This window comes from Leptonotus elevatus, chromosome 7 (genome assembly GCF_054856555.1).
Source record: "Leptonotus elevatus isolate MCC_2025b chromosome 7, RoL_Lele_1.0, whole genome shotgun sequence".
Classification (NCBI taxonomy): Eukaryota; Metazoa; Chordata; class Actinopteri; order Syngnathiformes; family Syngnathidae; genus Leptonotus; species Leptonotus elevatus.
Genome location: NC_141245.1, coordinates 14130572 through 14148686, shown reverse-complemented (window position 1 = coordinate 14148686; position 18115 = coordinate 14130572). Strand labels below are relative to the sequence as shown.

General features: G+C 36.8%; 1 protein-coding gene across 7 annotated transcripts in view; it reads left to right on the top strand.

Annotated features, from left to right (window-relative positions):
* Positions 1 to 5603: 5603 nt before the first annotated feature.
* Positions 5604 to 18115, top strand: part of kirrel3b (kirre like nephrin family adhesion molecule 3b) — a 219663-nt gene continuing 207151 nt past the window's right edge. For all 7 annotated transcript variants that reach the window (XM_086080588.1, XM_086080587.1, XM_086080584.1 and 4 more), the window contains exons 1-2: positions 5604 to 5740; positions 5950 to 6088. The gene's annotated coding sequence lies outside the window, so the exon portion shown is untranslated. The remainder of the gene's footprint in view (positions 5741 to 5949; positions 6089 to 18115) is intronic.

Here is an 18115-nt window from a genome sequence, read left to right as displayed (position 1 = left end):
TAGCGGCCTTGAAGTGCGTCAAGTGAGGCGGATGTAACAGACACAATCTGACCACTTTTCAAAATAAAACATCATTTTCGAAAAAAATAAAAATAATGCATTTTTTTTTCTTTCGGTACCAAATGACCCACGGCCCGGTGGTTGGGGACCACTGCCATAGCTGACAGTTCAGAGGGCGGGGCTTGATAGAGGAAGAGAGAGAGAGAGAGAGAGAGAGAGAGAGAGAGAGAGAGAGAGAGAGAGAGAGATTAGCAAAAAGGCATCTAGTCAAGTCAAGTCATCTTTATTTATATAGCGCTTTCAAACGAAAAATGTATTGGAGTAAACTATTAATTTTATTAAGTAAAGTAGTAGAGTTGACAGAAATAGAAGTACAGATACTTGGAAAATTGTACTTTGGTACGGTAACAAAGAATTTGTACTCACTCAATTACATTGCAAGTCTGTCATTTTTCACGTTAACACAAATCAAACAAAGGCAGGATTGTGCCATTACGTTTAGGTTCCCAACCTTAATGAAACAATGCTTCCCCAGCAAGAGCTAGAGGGCAATAGAAAATGAACAATCATCACTCAATCAGTAGGATAAGGAGGCATGTGGACACATCTGTTCAGGGCATGCAGCTTCCTTTCACTTCCCTACAGTTTTGGGATTGATGCAATTGGTGGAGACGGTATTGAGCCAAAAGTTGTGATTTATTTGTTGGAGTCTGCTCAGTTTCAGTGGCGCTGTGTGAGTAATTAAAATATGAGTGAGTTGCCAGTAACTTTAATGGGAAATAAAAAGCACAAGCAATACTGTTTGATGTATTTGAAGAATTTGGAGCAGTCATGAAAGAGGTGCGGGATGTAATCAAATGGTCCAATCAATCTCGTAGGTCCTGTAGGATCCAGCATGGATTAGGCCCCGGTGGCAAGTTATTGAGCTTCCCCAAAGATAAAATGTAGCCCTGGGGTAAGAGCAGTTACTTTACAGTGTGGTCAGCATTGTTGTTGCCCATAGATTGCCTTTCCAAGGTGGCTGACCTCTGAGCAAATAATGCTTGTCAAAGAACTGGCTGTCATGCATCACATTCTGTGTCTTTGCTCACAGATTGCCTACCTTCGAAAAGTTATCCTTCAGCTTGGGGGAATCAATCACAGGATGATACTATTTTCACTCTGGTGTGTTTGTGATGCCTGCTTTTGATTGGATTATTGTACTTAGATTATCTCTCTCAATACAAATTGCTTCCAAATGAGCTAGCCCCTCAAGTTTTAATTAATACACTAATACAACACAACACATTGGCCATCCCAGCCAGAAACGTGGAATGAGTCCCGAACAGTCAGGTGAGGTGACACAGATGGCATACAACCCTCAAGCAACAGACTACTTATTGAAAACCCCCGCAGAGCATTCTCTGCTAAAGTCTGTCAAATTTCCATATCTTGTAGTCATCAGACCATCTGAGCTGAATACTGAAAGCACCCACCGTCAAGATAAGGACCTCCTCATTTCTAGTCTTGACCAATGGACCAGACCATCAATCCTGTCACCTCTGACCAACAGTCAGTACCCAGTGTGGATAACAGCCATCTTAGTTTTCATGTTAAACTTTCGACTCCACAGGAAATTCAACTAGGAAATCATCTTAACCCTTAGATGCATAAGTGGGGTCAAAAATGACTCCAGGGCTTTTTTTTCTTCTTCTTTTTTTTTTTGCACTGTTTGTTCAATTTACATTTTTAGCATTTAATCTTCCATGTATACCTAAAAATAGGTTGTCTTTGACTTGAGGCTAATTGATTTTGTATCAACTTATTATAGTTTTGAAGTTATTGTAATTTTTGTATCGGTGCCCCACTTCTCCATAAGTGGGGTAAAAAATTACCCCAAGTACTTACTATGGAATTTCAAAGGTTAGCCCTAAAAACATTAGATTTTTATTAACTGTGATTGTCAGGTATACAATAACTGTTGATCCAAACATGTAATCCCAGCAATCTGGTTATTTTTACAGTAACACAACAACATACATGTCCAACTTCAAAGTATTATCATCACTTTTATGCCTCATGATTTATCATCGTATTTTGTAACATATTGCACAATGTACGGTGAAGCTGGCTGCTCACTACCACACTTCCTGTCTCATAGGTGCCCGTATATAGTAGCAATTTTAACAATGAAGTCATGAATATTGAATTTAAAACAAAAAGCAAAATAAAGCACAGATCAGAGAACTAAAATGAAAGAAAGTTTGTGAAATTATTAGGGCTTTTTTGTTTGTTTGTTTGCTCCTAAAATGCGGGTGAGTCTCTGCCTCCCCTGTCATCGTGTCCTTGGTAGTTTGTTGACAACAAGGTTGTGGTAGGCTTGTGGTAGTGTAAAAAATACATCTCAGAATGAGCAATTAGAAACTTTGTAGAGAAAAAAAAATATTTTCCAAAACCATTGAAAGATGATGTTTATCAAAAGGAAATGTGTTGTACCAAAGTTGTACAGTCAAACAATAGTTCTTCACTCCAGCATACACTTGAAAAGGGTCGAGATTGCAGGGAGTGTTCTACAGACAATCTATAATCATTTGTGATGTGCAAGGATATCCAGAACATGACAACTAAATATCTTTTTTATTTATTTTTTATTGGGCTTTAATTGCTTTGCCGCCAGCGCCAGATGAGGAATAACCGGTTCACAACCGGCAACTTGCATCATTTCGATTGTTTTACAGTTGTAAGATATCGACTGGAGAAATTGTTTTGTTCCACGTTTCATTGTTCATGTTAATTATTTTGCTAATCACATTCATCAATAATACACACCTACACAATTATATATTAAATAGAGTTTAGGAATGCACATTTAAGTGATATAATAGTTTGTTTTTAAATATAATAATAATTTAGAAGAGGGTATTTCTGTCCCACACAATACACATGGATATGGTTTTGCTATAGGCCTGTAGCCTTGTATCAGTATTTCCATAAATTAATATGCCAAATGAGAGGTTGCATCAGAATTAAGCATGTCTTGCACAACGTTGGGTGCAAGACAGACATTGTTTTTGTCGACTACCCACTCAAGCGACATTGCCTTAGGCTAGATGTTATATATTGCGTACGGTATGTACACTTTCACCTGAGCAACAAAATAACAAAAGCAACAATTTTCTCAATTATGCAAAGTCAGTGTTAATCTTTTTTTTATGACTTTCAACACTAAGGGACTAAGATGACCTTAAACGGTCAAAATCTTGAAGATTAACTGTGAGGATCATTATTGTTGGTATAAATTTGCAAGGGTGTTAAAATGTGTAGGCAGCAATTGGCCATAGTTCAGCAGTTTGCCATTGATTTGATTTGTAAATCTTTTTCATTAAAATCTGTGTGATATTCCACACAAGTTGTTGGTACTCCCTCATTTAAAAAAAAAAACAAGCAAATAAACAAACCCAAAATGGTCACTGAAATAACTTGAAACAGAAGAATGAAATGTACTTGAATGCATATTGGAAAGCCACACAGCTTTTGGGAAAATGTCCTTTGGAAAGACGTGACAGATTTATTTGGCATGTCACATCAGCGCTTTTGTATCTTTACAGATCCAAACATGAATGATAAAACAAAAAGAACATGCACCTATGGATAAACATTGGAACATTGTTTTCATCCTGTACAGGGCATCTTAAATATGTGCAGTGTATAATCAAGGCTTTCTAGAAACAAAATCCTTTGGAAATCCTTGAGGGAACAAATTTTGAAATGCTCAGTGGGAAATGATTTAAGTTGTAGGAGATCCTTTTATACAGTATATGCATGTGCTCTGTAGCGTATATCCAAGGGGACATACATATGGAGTTCATAGTGTAGTTTTTGGCATTTACCTACTCAATGCAAGTTAAATATTAACTACCGCATCTAAACACAAACATTGCTAACTGCTGTGGCTATACCAATTCATAAAATATTGAGCGTCAACTCTGATACAAAGATTTTAAAACATTTTGTTGTCACTCTTGCCGTTTTACAGTACAGTTTTTCATTTTACCACAGAGTTGGATGATGACATAAGATTTTTCAGCCTGCAGTAGAACTTGAGTAGGTGTTGAATTTGATTAGACAGAATTTTTTATTGCGTGCTGATTACTTGGTCCGTTGAATTTAATGTAGTGCCTGAAAATTGACCATATATAGTACTTTACTTCTTATTAGGAAACCATTAATATAATATAATTATATAATTTAATTTTAATTCATCAACATTTTTATTTATTATTTTTTATTTGTGATTGAAAGTTTTCTCGATGTTGGTTCCCCACACGTCATAGAAAAAAAAATATTTGAATGGAATCATATTCAATTTGTGACTAATATGAAGTCTAACAACATAGTTTTAATTATTTTTGGTCACTTTTTAAAATGATAAATAATGGATAAAGTTTCAGACTTGGAATGCAATTAATCACAAATGAAGTGTAAAGCTTTTACAAAAAAATTGTCATCGCTGATAAATTAGAACAAGTGATTTATAATGCATTTGTTTTCGTGTCCCAAGAAGCAGTTGAGAGGTACCAAGATAGAAAACAGATTAGTTCAATTTTGATTTAAAACATCTGAGAATTAAACTTTCAGCTTCTACTCTTACTGTCAAGTTAATAAATGGTGTGCCTCGGATAATGCTACACTGTATGTCAGATATTGGCATTTGCAATTCCTGGATGTGGATTATAATTTGTTTACATTAAGCAAACACGTTTACTTTCAGGTTTTAAAACAGTCTTTATTACATTAATATCAGAAGACAATCTCAAAGCCCCGCTAGTGGCCCTTAAGTTGATTATAATGATAAATGTCCATGCCATGGCCAGAGTTAGTGCCACATTAACTATATTGCAGTAGACAATAATCCTTATTTACTGTATCTGATCCTTATCGGGCAGGAGCAGTCACTGATGTGGTTATATTTGCAACTGACATATATTTATCTGCACAGCACAGTAATTTATTTCAGGATGAAAAGCCATACTGAATCCTGTTGTTTTCCACTTATTTTTTCTTTGTAACACGTCATTCAGTAGGAAATGGAATTTGAAGGCAAACATTACTATATGTTATTTTCTTAAATATGTTAGTTAAATGCATCATTGGGAGACTTGAAAGGCACTACATAAATCAGTTTTTTAAAATTATTATTATCATTATCATTGTTGTTGTTATTATTATTATTAAATTATTACGCTAGTTTCAAGTAACTCTGTGGATTTTTCTACCAAATTCTACTAAGTTTATATAAGAATGAGGCAGAGCTCCATGTTGATAGTTTCGTTGATTATGTATGTAGCCCAGTGTATACTGAGCCAAATTGTTCAGAAATAGTTGATAAATACATAAAAAAGAATAGTTGTTGCAAATAAGTATGTGAGTTCCTTATTTGTTCAGTTTATGTACATTTTCTACCGTAATATTCACTCTTTGGCAACGAGTACAGCCTAAAAGCAAGCTGTCATTCATCTTTATTCTGTATTACCATTAGGTAAATGTCAAGGTCAGCCAATGTCAGTTACGTTGAGATCGAAGGGGCGGGTCTTATTACAATTGAATTGGCGCTACGTTGTTGCAGTAGACATGACAGAACAATGCTTGAGCGCCTATCAGAGTGAAGCTGTGTCACCGAACTTTGAGAGCTTGTTGTACGCTACATCGGGACAAAGTACTCGTTTTTACTGGAAGTTTGTACATACTGGATGCCTAAGAGGTAATTACATCTGTCTAGTTATGTTAAAAAAAAAAAAAATACTGTCCGTTTGGTTTGAATTAGCATTTGTTGCTAATCGCGGATAGCTATTAGCCTTAACAGTACAGTGATGTTAGTTAGCTGTCGCTGCTAATGATAATGTTCCTGCTAGTTCTACACGAAATAGTATATGGACTTGTAGCTCAGTCAGTACTGTCCTATTCATTCAGGAGCAGTCGTGGTCAGTTGTGAGTAGTCTGGAAAACACTGTGCTGGATGTCTGGAGAAGTTTTCTGCTACTGGGTTGGACTGAGGGCTGATTCTTCACACCATGCCATGCATTCTCCTTCTCCATCTCTCACCAGAACTGTGAGTACTCCATCTAAACAATTTGTGCACAAAGAACCTCAGGCCTGTAATATTCTTTTTTGGGGGTTGTTTGTTTTTTATGCCGGCTTAGATTGTAAAATAGGTTTGTGTTGGTACAATTTAGAAACAGATCTTCTGAGAAGTTTTTTTTTTTTTTTTGTGCATACAAGTGAGTCAATTTATTTACTTATTCAAGTCAATTTGAAGAGCTGCCCCCCCCATTCAATAGGGTCATTTGATTGTAATATTTTTTTCTCTCTCTTTTAATCATACATTTTCACAACTTAACAACTTTGATATTTGGGTGTCTTGTCTATTTACTCTAGCGAAATTGTTGTTTTCTCAATCTGGTAATTGGGACAAATTCTCTTTAAAACTCAACCTAAAATAATTAAACAAATCCGAGGGCCCTTCTCTGTATTACATGGGGATCAGATGGGCTACATTGTAGTTAATGTTTTGTTTGGTATCTTTGTACTCCTCAATTTTAGCATGAATAAGTTTTGTGTTTTAGCTTTGTAATGAGCTACGGGCAATCATACAATTCAGTGGATATTAATAGAAGCTAAATGTATTCCAGTTTTGGTCAGTTATTGTTAGGGGTGTACTAAAAAAATCGATACGAGAATATATCATTGCGAGGCCTCTTTACAATACACGATACGGAGGCTTCAGAATCGATATTGCACATTCATTCAAAAAGTTTCATGACGTGTCTCTGAAACCTTTCTATGCAGTGCACACACATTTCGACCAGGCACGATGCGGGCGTTAAATCGGAAGCGCTGCTAACATTAGAAAAATAAAACATTTGTGCCATGCAGCATGGTAACAATATTATTTTGGTATACAGATGACTATTTTCATAAAAATGTATGTAAAGTAATTGTAAAATATCAGGATATGTATCGCCTTGACGGCCTCATGTCGCGATGCACATGTATTGTTATACGTACAGTGTATCGTATTGTGATACGTACTGTATCATTATTTTTTATCCTGCACCCCATACCATTAAATTTGTAGACAACAGTATCCTTGTGCTAGAGAAATGATTATTCATATCTATGAGCAACTGAAAGCCTATCATCATACATACTATACATACTTTTGGAGTGTGGGAGGAAAATTACGTACACACGTACAGCACGTGGCCAGAAGAACCGAGCATCAAATTCAAGACCTTGTTTCTGTCAGGAGACAGCCTTAACCATTGTAGGAATGCTGATAGCAGTAATATATTATCATGGGTTAAAGGTAGAAAAAGAACACCCACCAAGTTATAACTATGATTTTTCTGTAAAATGCACGGACTGCAGATGAGCTGCACAATGAGGACATCGCTATTTACACCAGGACAAAATGAAATGTGAAGTGCTGCAATCTCAGTTGACTGACCAGATGGAGAGTTCTCGCTGGCAGTGACTCATTCCACTCAACTGCCACTTGTCCTCTCCTTTTCCTCAACACTCCACCTTACTGCCACTGGTGCCACTCCTGCTGCTGCTGCTGCTGCTGCTGCTTACACATTCTAACTTGCTATATTTGTGATTGTGCCCACTGAAGTGGTAAAAGTCATCATCTGGGCCAGTAGATCTGGAAATAGAGTTCTGGTTGAGGTCAGCCAGAAACAAGTCTTGAGAGCTCGCCCGGCCAAGAGTGCAAGGGCAATGAGTTCCAACCTGAATGAGACGGAGATCTTGGCTGGCCATTTTCTCGAACAGTTCTCAAAAGATGCCATCTTCTGTTGGAAAATGTTAATTCTTCAAGAATTGAATCAATGAACCTATTTGGATTCACCTAAGTGAGTCTTTTCAGGAGTAATCAAAGGCTTAAATTGAAAAAAGTCATATTGCTAGTTACATGGCTTATTGGTTCTTATACGGCTGTGGGTTTTTCAAATCTATAGCCTGCTGCCCTGGCTTTTCAATGTACAATGATAAAAGAATGATTGGAGACCAACTTTGAGACACCTCAAATTTCATCAACTGCCAGTTTTGACACAATTGGACATTTTCCACCCACTCCACCTGTGTATTTCGCTGAATTTTTGAAAGAGGCTTGGACTCTTATGCAAATTAGGCATGCCATCTTACGTTCAGTAAAATGTCTCTGTCAGGGCTGCTCGATACTCTATACATAACACGATCGACAACGTGAACAAAGGAGCAGAATATAACATAAAGTGAACCCCCACACTTGCATTCACGGTTTGAAATGTTAATTTCAATATCTGTTCTTTGTTATTTGCTGAAGAACTCACCTGTACTCTGTTTTATGCTCAGCCAAGATAATAATAAGGAATGAGTAATTGGCCTCATTTTGTAGCATGTTGGTGTTGGGGGAACTTGTTGAAGTGAGTTGATGAGCGTCATGTAGCTCTTTGTTGTCATAAAACTTTACATGAGCATCAATTGTTTTTGGATTTCAACTACTCACGGCAAGTCACTGACTAAGTATGCAAAATGGCAAAATGGTTAACATACTGTACATGTTCACTTATGTGAAAGTTAAATTTAAAACATCACTTAAAATGATGACCTTTAGAGTGGATTGAAGATTTGATTTGTCTTATTTCAAATATACTGCATTCATTTTGTGACATTGGCAATAACTATTCAGTGTGTATGCAATCTGATAAGCAAGGCTTAAACCAGCTAAATATTTTTAACTGATCGTGTGATTTGACGTGAACCAACCTCAGAGCATTTGAAGGGTAGGCCTATGTCCTAAACAATTGGCCACCGTAAACTGACCACAACTGCATACATTCTGATGGTTGAAAGGTTGCTACTTAGTGCCCACCACTTTATTGCCCACCTGCTTATTCCGGTTATTCTACAGAGAAACCTCAAGGTGTATATTATAACATCATACTCCATTGTGAGTAATTCAACAGGAAAAATAAAGACCTGACGGCGCATTTGGGACTAAATGCTTGTTAACGTTCAGGGGCCATCATTGCTGTAGAATATAACTTTACCTTACAAGAGTAAAGGGAGTCATGATAATGTTATACCAAAGGGCTTCATTCCCTATGTGATGATACATGCTGTATGACAAGACTTTTCAAGATTATGCACTGGAATCAAGAATCTAATTCTCAAAACATATTCTCAGGAGTTAATCGTCTGAATATCTCTACTATTGAATATATGCTTGTGGGTATAGAAGATTGTTTTGAAAGCTATAGTCTCAGAGGCAGATGGCAACTCATTCACAACCAGCAAATGAGAGCGAAAACCTTTCAACCATCCCATGTAAACAGTCAGCCTGTGAACAGGATAGAATTAAGCAATTTCTCAAGAAACCAATGACGACTGCAGCATTGATTCAGCAAATGGTGGCAGCATCAGGCATCCTCTTGTTTTACTGCCAGACTTTTGCTTCTGCAGTGGCATTTCCTCTTGAGAGAAAAAAATAAATGTGACTCTTAAAAAATGCATAAACTAGAATAACAACAGTATAAGTGTAATCATGTATAATTAACTTGTTTTTGGCTTTATTTGATACTTCTTTTCACCTAATTAAATTTCTATTGTTGAAATTGATTGTCTGGCAGAAATGATATACTTCTTCTACATTATATAAAAGCTCAAATTCCAATTAAGTTGTCACTCACATCTCTGTCCTTACTTATTATTATTATTCAACTTTGAAGGTGAAGTTTCCACTTTACACTGTAGCACTGATCGTAGTACTGTTTTCGGCTAACTTTGTTGTCAGGCTCCAATGGCAACTGCAAAATAATGAATGTATGCATGATTTGAAATCAGATACAGCAATTATTTTTACGCAGATTTCCTCACTTTTTACCTCCATACCTTCTCTGTTTTTTCATATTGTTTATCTTTTTTTCCTCTACTCTTCCATTTTCCTCCAGCGTATCCTACTATCTGAATAGCCTCCTCTTTGTTCTGCCAGCCAATGTTTTTTTTTTTGTCCCCACCCCCCTCGCGTTCTGACTCAGCTTGTCTCCCCTCGAGGGATGTAGGCATGCATGCGGGTCCTCAGTCTCCTTAGCCTCCCTGCTTCCCCGTATGAAAACGGATGGCTAAGAGTTCTCAATATATTGCCAACTCCTTTTCTTCCCATCACTCTTCTCCACGATGATTGCTCATAGTGAAAGCACAGTACCCCATCAAAGCAGCACATGTGATTGGGATGCTGTTGTTTTACTTATACAAACATGACAAAAATAACTACTCATCAATGGTGATTACTTCATTGGATCTTCCAATAAGCTTTTGTATGTTGTATATAGTCTGTGGATAGTTCCACAAAGATGTTCAGCTCGAGTCCCCCCCGGGAAACGTAATAATGTAACACCATCATAGAAATAAATGATAAAGAATACTCACCAGACTGCAGAGCTAAGGATTAGAAATATAGTTTTTTCTAAGAAATGGTGTTCCTTCTTGACGACAAATATGGTGTCCCGACCCAATATAAAAATTACAGTTTGTATTATTTATTGCCGTCTAGTGGTGAACTAATAGAATGCACCAGCTTTGAAGCATGCACATGGTGGTGCCTCAGAGAGACCACACTTCGCAAGCTACCACCAATTACTACCAATTATTAATTTGGAGTGAGCAAGAGTGGCAAGCAAGAACTCGCTAAGAACTCGCTAAAGTGGCTAAAAAGAGTGGCTAGTTAATTATTATAATTATCCCCTTCTGACCCATAGATGATTGCAGTGGACATGGCATATTTGCATGTCTAAGCCAATAAAAACCCATAATTTGGATGATGTCAACACCCATGATTGGGTCCGAGCTAACCAATCACAATCGCAAGTTAATTTGCATGATGTTCATATTAAAAATGTTACATATAAGCTTGGTAAGTTTACAACAGCCATACTACCCTGACGTCTAACTAAGAAATAAAAACATGAGATTACCCCAATTGTTCCCATGTTGTTCTTATGTGGGAAAAGAGTCACAATCGGTAACAAAAAAAACAAAAAATCTGCCCAGTAGAAAATATGCGGGTCTGAAGGGTTTAAAATGTGGTGGTTTTTAAAATGAATGAATTAATAGTTCACCACGAGATGGTGCTAAATAATACCCACTGTTCCTTTAAGGGAAGTAATTGTACTCAAGGCATGTTAATGGAATGCATGGTAGCCCCCCCAAAAAAAGAAGCTGCGTCCAACATACTTCCTAATGAGTCACTAAAATATACCATTTTATTTAGGTCACAAGATAGTAGAGTTTGAACTTTGAAATGTATTGCAATTATTTTTGTTTTAATTCACAGATGAGTCGTGAGTGAGTTTTGGGCCATCAACTATTTTTAGTATGAACACAGCAGGGCATGCTTAAGATATTTTTGTCCTATGCTAATTTCCCAGTAATTGTTGAAGCCACACACCGCCACGGTAATTCAAGTGTCCATATTAATGTGCCCTTACAGTAACAATTTCTATTTCCATCGTGTCAGCAACTCTTGGCAGAAATGATATGCTTTTTAAAGAAAGGGTCCTCTCACACTCATTACAATACACTGAGACTTCTTTTTGTGCAGCCAAAAGTAGCGTGAATGCTTCCAAAGTTGTGATGATTGACCTGAACTGAACTGATCCTCACCTTCGACAGATTTGCATTTGAGCTGACATTAATGGTGTTATTCAAAATCAAGATCTAGTTAACATGTACAGTACTTGATTGCAAACCTCAAGTAGTACAGCAGAGTAGGAAGATGCATGCTTGAAATAACTTAAACCATAACCATAAAGGAGTTCCAGGGATGTCACGGATGAGCAATGCAATTAATTAAATTACAATTATCCCCCAAAAATAATTTTCCTACGAAAGATGGTAAGTAAAATAATAAGAAGCCGAAAGCATGGCATTTCACAAATGTTGAATATAAATTACTTTACCAGTTAATGCCAACACAGCAACTAAGAAGTTGTGTTTCTATGTGTTTACATAACATCCTGGAGAATAATAATATTAATTACAATGTTAATTAAAAAAAATTCTTAGGGCTCTATATTTGTAGACATTGCAGCTGCGCTTGTGTGCAAAATCCGCCGTATCTTGATTTTTCTGCCAACGCAAGCCTTGATGCGTTTGTTTGGGAATTTGGTTCATCGCTCAAGGCCAATCTATTCCGTTCTGGTGCACCAGATATTTGATGGCTGAAAGCATACATAATATTATGTGTGCTGGAACCACACCTCAGTATTGGCACAGTTAATGTATTACTATTTTGGTGAATTTGATTGAGACATAGGCTGACAGATGCTGAGCTCCGCGGACGTGTGGTGGATTTCAACGTATTTCATCCATAAATAAAATAACAGAAAGCATTGAACCTTATTAATAATTGCAGAAATGAAGTCATTACACACATCATTTTTATTATTATTATTATCATAATCTTTATTTTGAATACTTAAGATCATTCCACTGGCCCCGGCACAGCTATGGAGGGTTGGGTCACACATGGACACATACGATCAGGGTGGAAGCCAGTTTACAAGTTCTCAATTCACAGATCTGTGAACTCCATTGCCAACTTTTTCATCATCCGCCCCAGGAAATGAGAGGGGGTGCTTCTACTGGTGGCCAATCAAGTCATCTGTGTTCATGTCAACAAAGCACCCGTTTTAAATTGCACCAATCAGTATGCGTCAGTGAAAATACCAAAACAAAGTCTTGACCGCCCCTGCGCAGATTTAGACCGCACCTCGCGCTAGACTTGCACTGGTCTTATAAATAAGATTCAAAATGATATATGAATCAGAAATCAAGTAAATGATTGAGGCAAGTATATTTTCTACAGACAAAGTATAATACACAGGTAGCTCCAATTAGATGTTGTATTTAATTTCTAAAAGCTCTGCTTTGGGAATAAGAAAACAATATATCAAGATTCTTAACTGGGTTTTAAGGAAAGCTGTGTTTCTTAAGTAGAATAACTGTAAGGGGCTGTAAAAAGTTTTCAATGTGTTTTGTTGTTTGAATATACAATAGGCTGTCAATGTTTGTTTAACTTAACATTGTACACTAAAAGCAGCGATATGATTGCTAGAAATATGGATTATTGACACTTACAGTAGATGTGTTATAACATATATTATGTATAACGCTAGTCATAAAACAAATTTAAATGGTTTGCCTTCCATAATTGTAAGTTGCATCAATAATAGGAGGGGGTACTACTGAAAGTCTCCCGCATACACATCATTAGCTAATTTGGGTAAGTACCAATACCAGGTATCGGTATCTGTGCAGATCCCAGCCTTATTTTAACATATCGTCACCCTTGTGGCCATTTTACGATCAGGAACTAGGAATTAGAAAAAGAGAAAATTGCTATTAATTTCATGAAATTTTGAAGAAAATATAGGTATTTCTTTAAAATGATCTATCATTGTTTCTTGGGGCAAAATTTTATGTATCAAAAGTACTTGTGGTATTGGTATTTGATATTAGTATCGACGACTACTCAAGAGTTGAGTACTTGCACTGGTATCGGCCTGGAAAAAAAGTGATATCAAACATCCCTACTAATTACAATCACATTTGTGATGCAGTCTATTAATCATGGAATGTGTACAAATATTTTGTTTAAGGTCATGTACCTATGCAAGCTGATTAGCACAGAAAACCTAAAATGTGTGCATCCTTTGTGTATGAATTCAACGCTGTGAGTGGCCAAACATTTTTCAAATGAGTTGTGAACAAACCAGAGACGGCAAGCTAATTAATGAGCTGAGGTGTATTCTGTTGCCCAGACAAGAGCCAGCCAAGCCCGCTTGCTGCTTTCATTCTTTATGCAAAGTAACCTGGCTGCTGGCAAGAGCTTTATATTTTTGTGCTTATTTTTTTCCATGAAAAGTTTTGGGCCAAACTGGATGAAAATTAATTGGATCTAAAATATAGACCTTGTTGCATACGGTTTTTAGTCATTCAGACAAATCCCTTGTTTCACAGCTTTCAATATAATTAATGACAATCATAATTATAAATGATTACAATATTTTTTTAGGTATAAACTAGACTCACAGGACTGGCATTCGTGTAGATCACACATTTCCATTATGCAAATAACCAGAATGAAATGTTGGCTTTTGTAATGTGTATTTTACAATATGACATTTAATGTTCCTAGCTTGTAGAATGACATGTTTTCCACAAAGCCCACAATGGCAACAAAACATTGAATTCATTCATGTTTTAAAATCAAAGCAGTATAATTTATAATCATTCAGCCTTAAAATATTATTTTCTACTGTCAATCATCTAAGCAGTAGAGTGAAACAGTGGTTAGCACAACAGCATGTTCAACAAACACCAAGACTAACCCTGAACAGCGAGTTGACACACACTGAGAGAGGAAACTCTGCGTGTTTGGTTCCAGAAATATCAGAATGGGGCTGAAAGGAGGCGGGACAGATAAAACCTCGAGGTTCATTGTGAAAAACCTGCCACCGACTAGGTTTGATTCATGGATTGTGTTACTACGGTAACTGACCGAGAGCTTAAATGACTTATTTTTATGAAACAGGCTAGAGTCACCTCTTTTCCTCTAGTTTCAGTAACCTCCCTTTCTGAAACGGAAGACGCAAAGTTTCCCACATTTCAGGGTTTCTTGACTCAGGGTTCTTACTAAACCTGCTTTGTGAAATACACCCCTGCCTGATAGTTGAAGCATCCCCCTGTTTTGTTTGCTCTTCATGTGTTGAGTGGGCTTTTACTGTTTTTTTAGCTTTCTCCGACGTTTAAAAAAAATGGTTGTTATATCCATGCTTTAAGACTCTAAATTGTCCAAGTGGGAATTTATGTGTGAGTGGTTGTTTATTTATACTCTGTGTGCCCCGATGATAGTCTTAAAAAAAAAATCATCATCAGACAGGATTGATATGATCCTCTCTAGGTTCTAGAATCAGGCACTCCTCAGGGAGAAGGAAGCTTCTGTTTTTGTTATTGTTGACCACTATAATACATGTCCTTCTAAAGAAAAACAATTTAGCCTAAATAACACAACTATTATATAAATAGGGGTGTCAAAATTAGTGCATTAATTTTGAGTTAATTTAAAGTTCCTTTAATGCTACAAATTTTTTAACGCGCAATTAATGACCTTACTTGGAAAGCCTGTAGCCCATGTCAAAATGTAGCAGTAATAAATGTAATAATAATACATATATTAGTTGAGACTGATGTCAAGTTGTATTTTACAATTTAAAAAAAAAGCTGAATTTCACAAGTTACTTCATGTAAAGATTAGATAGCTCTTAATACGAAAAGAAAAATGCACTGAGCTGTCACCAACGTCTTACAAATGCAATTATGCCATCTTGTGACAGAAAAATTACCTAAAAACAAATCAATATCACACTTGTTTTTTTACAGTACAGTACATACATTTAATTTTAACTCAATGTTATGAACTATTATGAAATTACTGTATCAATGACCAAAAGATGCAGCCATATATCTATTAGTTTAACATTTCCCCCCACTTTTATGTAAACAAGGGTATGAAAACGTGTTAATTTTATTGTACATTTAGAACAGGTACAAAATTTGTTATTAATCGTGAGTTAACTATTGAATTCTGTAATTAATTACGATTATTTTTATTTTAATCGCCTGCCACCCCTAAAAAATAATGCGTGCAATTATTGTCTCTTGACTAGTACCTGCAGACATTCAGTTAACTTTACTTTGTGCATCCTCTCATGACCTCTTTGGAGTTCCTTGCATAAAGATGTGCAGTATAATTGGCTCCATATTTCTACCCTGTCACTCGAAGACATAGATGAGGGGGATTTGCTGGGTCCCTTAGTAGAACCTACTCCCATGCAGTGTAATTCTTTTAGATTAGCAGACATTGTTCACCTTACTACCTCTGGGAAAACAGACAGTGTACCTGCTGGTGTTTTGCATGGCAAGCACACCATGCACAGACCAAGGAAATAATTTAACCACAGGAAGTGATGGTCTAAGCAAAGCCACTGGTGCCAGATGGCAATAAGGGGATGAAAAGCAGGTAGTAAAAGCCTGAAGTCATGATTAAGTGGAATGCTGGATAAAGCATAGAGAAGCAAATAAATGTCGCATAGTGATCAACAAATGCCGGGAAGCACTAGGCGCAGTACTTTCTCCCCCTGGGAGAGTTCAGACTAGTTTGCAAACATAGTTTGTAATAGATGAATTAAAGCAAATATTTCAGAAAGTGACAAGCACCATTGGCGTTTTACTGCCGGTAGGCTAATCTCCATTAAAGCCAATCCCCAGCTCATACTTACCTACCCTACATGTCACTAGTCGCGGACATCATCACAATGCTTTAAATCATATATATATATGTAAACAGAAAATTGCCTCAGTTGGGGCTAGAAATGACCCCAGAAAAATCATCACCGAGCCAGCAGAGCAGGATCGACAAGTGTAGTCTTCACTGTAGCCTGGCGGTAATTTTGTGGAGAAACCTATGATTAAGTCTATAAATCCACCATGCCTGTTCTTCTCCATGCAGCTGAACATGAAGACAAAACTAGGTATTACGGATGCACCAAAATACAAATTTTGGACCGAAAACCAAAAATGAAAAATACTTGGCCAAAAACCGAAATGCCGATTTTTAATTTTTTTTTTTTTTTAACTATCATTGCATTTATTAAAATTATAATATTATTATAAAATATTTATTTAGCACTGGCATTTTAACAAAGCACAATATAAATTGCCCACACCGCAGACATGTTGGCTAATGGTACATTAAACACCAAACGAGGGGTGAGCATTTTCTGGCGGTGCGATTGCACTTATAGTCAATGTAGTTCGCACGGGTGGGCACGGATACGTGCGATGTGGATAATGCGTTTGTATTTGTTGTGGGAAACCGTGCGGCGCAGAAATCCGCACATTCACTTTTTACGTTTAAAAATAAATACATCAATTTTTGTATACCAGCCAATCGGCTTCGGGAACAGACTGCAAAGTCACACACAGCGTCCTGTACAGGTCTGTAGTCACCCGGAGATAGCGGTAAGTGTTTCCGTGTTTAAAACGGTTGATAGTAACAGTGCTAACATTAGCTAAAGTATTTAGCATGGCCACGGGGATGGCAGTAAAAAAGTGTACGCGCTCGTCAAAGAAAAAAGGTAAGGCGCTGCAGGAGAAAGAGTGGCTGACCTGTACTGCAGTACTTGGCAGTTCTGTCTTTTTTCGACCCACTGAAAGGTTGTACACTAAGCGACGCCCCTCCCCTCCGGTCTGCACAATGAAGCTGCTGCGCCCGACTGGTACAAACTCACAGTCTATCAGTGATGATGTTGTGTGACCCAAACCGGAAGTACGTGATCGTTTGAGATAAATTCCTCAATATTTTATCCTGCTCGTTTAAAACCAAATGCGTATTTTGAAGTATTTTTATTATGCTATTTCTGTTGGAATATTGAATTTATCGTACCTTTTAAGGTGACTCGGCTATAACGACCAAGCACCCTCTCTTGGTGAGCCACCACTGGTCGTTATGCAGCCTTGGTTGCCCAATCATGCCAATAACACATTGTTTTCAAATTGTTTGACACAAGAAGTGCTACGCTGTAGATTGAGAGTTGTTTCTTGCTTTAAAAAAAACAAATGTTTTTAAAAAATTATTATTATTTTTTTAAACATAATTTCCTATCCACACCTGCCTATGGGTGCTTTCATAGACTACCTTGTCTACTTTTCTTCACATTAATCAACCTGTCTTTTTCATGCTCTCCACCACAACTCCCCTTTAGGTACATGTCTCGTTCATGTTTTTTTTTGCTGGTTTTTTACTTTTTTTTCTTCTTTTCTTTTTTTCCTCCAAGACACCAAGTATCAGATTACCAATCATTATCCTTGGCAAAATTGTGTGATATCATATAGTAAATTACCATGAAATTTCCATCCTACATATCCTGTATAACCTAAAGTAAGCAGAAAACACTTGTATTTTATTAAAAAACATTGAGTAAAAAATATAAATGAGACAAATTGTTGCATCTTCCAGACTAACCATACATCA